The following is a 5,989-nucleotide window of genomic DNA, read 5'->3' as shown; positions in this document are numbered from 1 at the left end:
TTTTTTTTTTGTCTCGTTTTTTTTATTTATTTAGATTTTCTTTGTTCCCTCAGGATTTTTTTGTGCGTTTTATTTTTTAGTACTCAATGCTCTCTCTCTCTCTCTCTCTCTCTCTCTCTCTCTCTCTCTCTCTCTCTCTCTCTCTCTCTCTCTCTCTCTCTCTCTCGCCTCAGTTCCTGCCATCATTACACTTCGCCCCCCTTTTCTCTCCCTTCTTCCTCTTCCTCTTCCACCTTCCTCCTGCTCCTCCTCCTCCTCTTCCTCCCTCTCCCCACTTCACCTCATCTCCCCTTTCACTTATTCCATTTCCCCTCCCAACCTCCTCTCCTATTCCCTCTCCTCCCCATCCTCCTCCTCCTCCTCAGTTATATGAAGCTTCCAGGAGGAGGAGGAGGAGGAGGAGGAGGAAATAGGATCGCATCTCTCTTAACTTCCTCTCTTCCATTCTCTTCTTATATAGTCTCTCTCTCTCTCTCTCTCTCTCTCTCTCTCTCTCTCTCTCTCTCTCTCTCTCTCTCTCTCTCTCTCTCTCTCTCTCTCTCTCGTCTTGTATGAAGAAAGGAGATTCACTTTTGTTTACCGAAGTTGTTTTAGCGCCATGGGGGGAGAAGGAGGGGGAGGGAGAGGGGATTGGGGGAGGGGGATGGGGAGTTGGGGTTAGAGTGAATGAAGTAGAGAGGGAATGGAGTTAACGGAGTAGTGAGGAGAGGGGAAGGAATGGGTAGTGAGAGGTAAGTGGGGGGAAGGAGGAGGGAGGTGATGAGGGGGGAAAGAAGGAAGGAAGAAAAGAAGGAAGGAAATGAGTGAAGGAGGAGGTGGAAAGGATGGGAAGTTAGAAGATAGTTTTAAGGAAGGAAGGCAGGAAGGAAGGAAGGAAGGAAAAAGGAGGAAGGAGGGAAGGAAGAAGAGGACATGAGGAGAGGAGAAAGATGGAAAGAGGATAGGGAAGGATGGAAGGGAATGAGGGAGGGATAAAAGTGGAAGGAAAGGGAGGGAAGGAGAGAGAGAATGATAGAGAAAAAGATAGAGGGAAGGAAGGAAAGAACAGGAGATGAGGGAGGAAAAAGATGGAAGGAAAGAAGGGAAGGAAGAGGGGAGGAGATACATAGGGAATAGAAGGAAAGAACAGGGAGGAGAGAGAGTTTTATGGAGAAGGAGGTGAGTGAGAGAAAATAAAGGGAAGAAAGAAAATAAAAAAATAAATAAATGGTTAGAAAGAATGGGATTAATTTTAGGTGTAGAAAAGGTGAAAGTAGCAAAGGAGGAAAGGAAAACATGATGATGGAGGGGGAGGGGAGGGAGAGGGGAGAGGAATAGGAAGGGAGAGAAAAAGGGAAGAGGGGAAAGGGAGGGGTGGAGGAAACCTTAGATTGTTCCAGGGGTTAAATGGCAAGTCTCTCTCTCTCTCTCTCTCTCTCTCTCTCTCTCTCTCTCTCTCTCTCTCTCTCTCTCTCTCTCTATGCATTATGCCCTTTGAGTTACGTCCCTTCCCCCCACTCCCCTACAAGATGCTTTTATTCCCCTCCCGATGCTCTCTTGTCTCTTAAATTGAGTTCGATTCCATGTATTCCTCCCTCTCAATTATACACACAAAAAAAAAAAAAAAAAGATGAAATAAAATAGATAAATAAATAAGTTAATAAAATAAGTGAAATAAACAGTATTGGGGATAAAGATATATTTTTATTTTTTTCATATTTTTTTTTCAAGTTTAATTTTTTTCTTTAGTTTTAATTTGTCTCTGAAAGTTGTTGTTGTTGTTGTTGTTGTTTTATTTGTTTTATATTTGTGATTTTGTTACGGTTTTTTTTTCTCTCGTTTATATTTTATTTGTTTATTTGTATTTATTATTCAGTGTGTAACGTTTTTTTTATTTAGTTTTCCTTTTTTTTTATAGTTTTCTTTTGCGTATGAATGTCTATGAAGTTCTTTTTTTTTTTTTTTACCGTGTTTCGTTTTATATTTGCGATTTGTTATTGTTATTTTTCTTTCGTTTATATTTCTTTGTTTTCTTATTTATTTAGTGAGTAACTGAAGTCAAGAAAGCGTAAAGAAATTCAAAGTTACAACAGCAACAACAACAACAACAGTTACTACTACAACTACTACCACTACTACTACTACTACAACAACTACTACTACTACTACTACTACTACTACTACTACTTGTATATCATGAGAGAAAAAAGAAACAAGATGACATAAGTAATATTTGAGTGAAAGAAAATTAAAGTGAAAAAAAAATAAGATAGAAAAAGAGAACACACACACACACACACACACACACACACACACACACACACACATACAATAATAAAAACATACCCAACGTGTGATAATACTCATACTAATACAAGTCTCTCTCTCTCTCTCTCTCTCTCTCTCTCTCTCTCTCTCTCTCTCTCTCTCTCTCTCTCTCTCTCTCTCTCTCTCTTTAAATAAATAAATAAATAAATATAAACATATCCAAACAAATAAACGACACAAACTTTTGGAAACGATCACATCACACGAGGAAATGACAACTTTTCGGGAGCGGCAGGGAAAAAAAAAATAATAATGATCAGTAATAACACACGGGGAGGGGAGGGGGAGGGGAGGGGAGGGGAGGGGGAGAAGAGGAGGAAAAATCTCGATAGACTAACATGGAAAAAAATAACAAAATTGCAAATAATATATGAATATCCTTAATCTGAGAGAGAGAGAGAGAGAGAGAGAGAGAGAGAGAGAGAGAGAGAGAGAGAGAGAGAGAGAGAGAGAAAATCAGTGTCTGGTATCCCGAGCGAGAACGGCTCATTTGCATGTCATGAAAAATGTTGAGCGAGACATTAGCTCTCATCCCCCCTCCCCTTCCCCTTCCCCTTCCTTCCCCTCACTTCCCTTCCCTTATTTTCCTCCCCTTCTTTCCTCTCTTCACTTCTCTTTCCCTTCATTTCTCCCTTTTCTCGCTGCCAACTTTCTCCCCTTCTTTCTTTTCACTTGTCTCCCCTTCCCCTTCCTTCCCCCTCACTTCCCCTTCCTTATTTTCCTCCCCTTCTTTCCTCTCTTCACTGCTCTTTCCCTTCATTTCTCCCCTTTCTTGCTGCCAACTTTCTCCCCTTCTTTCTTTTCACTTCTCTCCCCTTCCCCTTCCTTCCCCTCCCTTATTTTCCTCCTCTTCTTTCCTCTCTACACTGCTCTTTCCCTTCATTTCTCCCTTTTCTTGCTGCCAACTTTCTCCCCTTCTTTATTTTCACTTCTCTTCCTTTTTTCTCTTCTCTTCTCTTTCTTTCCCTCTTTTCCCTTCTCTTATTTCCCTTCCCTTCTTCCCTCTTCTTACAAGTCTTTTCCTTCCTTTCTTCCTTTTCTCGCTGCCAATTTTCTTCCCATTTCTTTCCTCTTACTTCTCTTCCCTTATTTCCCTTCCCCTCATTTCCCTCCCCTTACTTCCCTTTCCTGATTTCCCTCTCCTTCTTTCCTCTCCTCAATGCTATTTCCCTTCCTTTTTCCCTTTTCTCGCTGCTAGCTTTTCCTTCCTTCTTTTCTGTTACTTCCCTTCTCCTCTTCCTTTTTCTCACTGTTCTTCCTCTCCTCTTCTTTCTTTCATCATTGGTCTTCTTTTTTCTCTTTACTTTCCTTTCCTTATTTCCTTCCCCTCACTTCTGTTCGTCTGTGTTCTTCCTCTTCCTTTCTTCCTTTTCTCACTCCTCTTCTTCCCTTCTTTCTGTTATCTCCCTTTCCATATATTTCTTTCCCTCTTTTTTCCGTTTTTTAATTTCTTTTTTTCCTTTTTCTCATACCTATTTATTTTCCCTTCTTCCTTTTCTGACCGGTTTTCTGGTTTTTCTCCGTTTTCTTACCTTTTTCCCTCTTTCTTTTCCTGGTTCTTTTTACTTCCATTTTTTCCCGTTCTTCCTCTTTTTTTCCCTTTTCTTAAACATTTCTTTTCTCCTCACTTTCAATTTCCCTTTTTCTTCCTTCACTTTTCCCTTTTCCTCTACATTTCCTTTTTTTTTTCCTTTTTACCATCTGATCATCTCGTTTTCCATTTCCTGTCTTTATTGCCCCTTTCCTTTCTTTCACTTCTTATGAATATTTTCCATTTATTCTTCATTGTTCTTGTTCTACTTTCGTTCTGTCTTTTCTATCTTTTCTTTCTACTTAATTTTTTTCTTTTATCGTTATTGTCTTTCGTCATTTCATTTACTCATTTATTCCCCCATCATCCTCATCTTTCCCTATCCATTTCATCGTTTCTCTCATTCTTTCTTCTCTTTCTTCATTTCCTTCTTTTATTATTACTTGTTCTTCACTATTTTATCAATTATTTGCAGTTATGTTGATTATCCATTGAAGTTAAGTATATTTTTCCCCTCGAATAATGAGTTAATCTTTTTTTTTTTCATCTGTATTTTATTTTATTTTTTTTTTCCCACACCCATAAAAGGAGAGAAATTTATCATAACTTTCTTTCCCCAATTACGTGTGGATGACTTTTTGTTACCTGTAAACTGTATGACTTTTTTCCCCCTCGTTCTGCCCCAACTATTTGTTCTCTAAATATATATACAAACTTTTTTCCCCGCCTTTCTGAGTCCATTATTCTCTTCCCAAAACAATTTCTCATCCAAATATGACCATTTTGTAAACATTTTTTTTTTTTCATTTTCGCAACACTTAACATTTTTTTCTTTTTTTCCTCGTGTTCTGGTAACGTAACCTCTCTCTCTCTCTCTCTCTCTCTCTCTCTCTCTCTCTCTCTCTCTCTCTCTCTCTCTCTCTCTCTCAGGTATATTAGCCTCACTTCCGCTACACCTTTCCTACATTTATTACTTTTTGTACATTAAGAACAATAATCTATGTTCCTTTTCTATTTCTTTTTTTTTTCTTTTTCCTTAAATTTCCTGAGTTTAGTTTATTTCAACGTTTTTCCTTCTAATGTAACTGTGTGTGTGTGTGTGTGTGTGTGTGTGTGTGTGTGTGTGTGTGTGTGTGTGTGTGTGTCTGTGTGTATTTCAAGATGTTAGTTATTATTATTATTTGTTCAAGGGCAATCACAGATACACACACACACACACACACACACACACACACACACACACACGATGATGGTGATAGTGATGACGCTGGTTGTGGTGGTGGTGGTGGATAAAATCGTGATTATGATGATGACAAAATTAGAAAAGAATATTGAGAGAGATTATGAATGAAAAGTAAAGAAAGACAAAGGAGAGAAAGAAAGAAAGGAAGAAAAGTATGAGAAAAAAACAAATAAACAAAGAAAAATAACTTAATCAGAAAAAAGATACATAGATAAGAAAATAACAACAAAAAAAAGACAAAACATACTCACACACACACACACACACACACACACACACACACACACACACACACACACACACACACACACACACACACACGGACACACACACACCTGGCCTGACCCGAGCTGCCCTTCCCCTCACCTGTCTCTGATGAATAATTTCTCACCTGTGATTGGTGGACGGGGCGGGCACGTCACAACCGGTAATGACTGGTGGGACGCGGGGGTTCAGTCATCTATACTTCGCTTCAGTCATCTATACTTCTTGCACTCTCGATGGGGGAGCAAGCGGTTCCGATTCGGTTGCGGCGGTTCGGAATCGGCCCCACGTTCCGCTGCAAAAAAATGAGAGAGAGAGAGAGAGAGAGAGAGAGAGAGAGAGAGAGAGAGAGAGAGAGAGAGAGAGAGAGAGAGAGAGAGAGAGAGAGAGAGATTGGTATGTTTTGTTTGTTATTTCGTTTTTTTATTTTTTATTTATTCTCAGGTTCATGTGTCCATACTTACATCTCCGGCGAAAGAAGAAGCAGAAGAAGAAGAAGAAGAAGAGGAGGAGGAGGAGGAAGAAGAGGAGCTGATATTTGATATTCAGTCGTTAATACTTGCATTAATTTCTCTATACCTTACCTTAATCATTATTATTATTATTATTATTATTATTATTATTATTATTATTATTATAACTAT

General features: G+C 39.0%; 1 long non-coding RNA gene across 1 annotated transcript in view; it reads right to left on the bottom strand.

The window, feature by feature from the left end:
• Positions 1-5,732, bottom strand: part of LOC135110753 (uncharacterized) — a 73,569-nt gene extending 67,837 nt beyond the window's left edge. The window contains exon 1 of the long non-coding RNA XR_010273405.1: positions 5,473-5,732. This is a non-coding gene — a long non-coding RNA (uncharacterized LOC135110753). The remainder of the gene's footprint in view (positions 1-5,472) is intronic.
• Positions 5,733-5,989: the final 257 nt, after the last annotated feature.

Source organism: Scylla paramamosain, chromosome 20, assembly GCF_035594125.1.
Source record: "Scylla paramamosain isolate STU-SP2022 chromosome 20, ASM3559412v1, whole genome shotgun sequence".
In the NCBI taxonomy this organism is placed as follows: Eukaryota; Metazoa; Arthropoda; class Malacostraca; order Decapoda; family Portunidae; genus Scylla; species Scylla paramamosain.
This window is presented reverse-complemented; position numbering and strand designations above follow the sequence as displayed.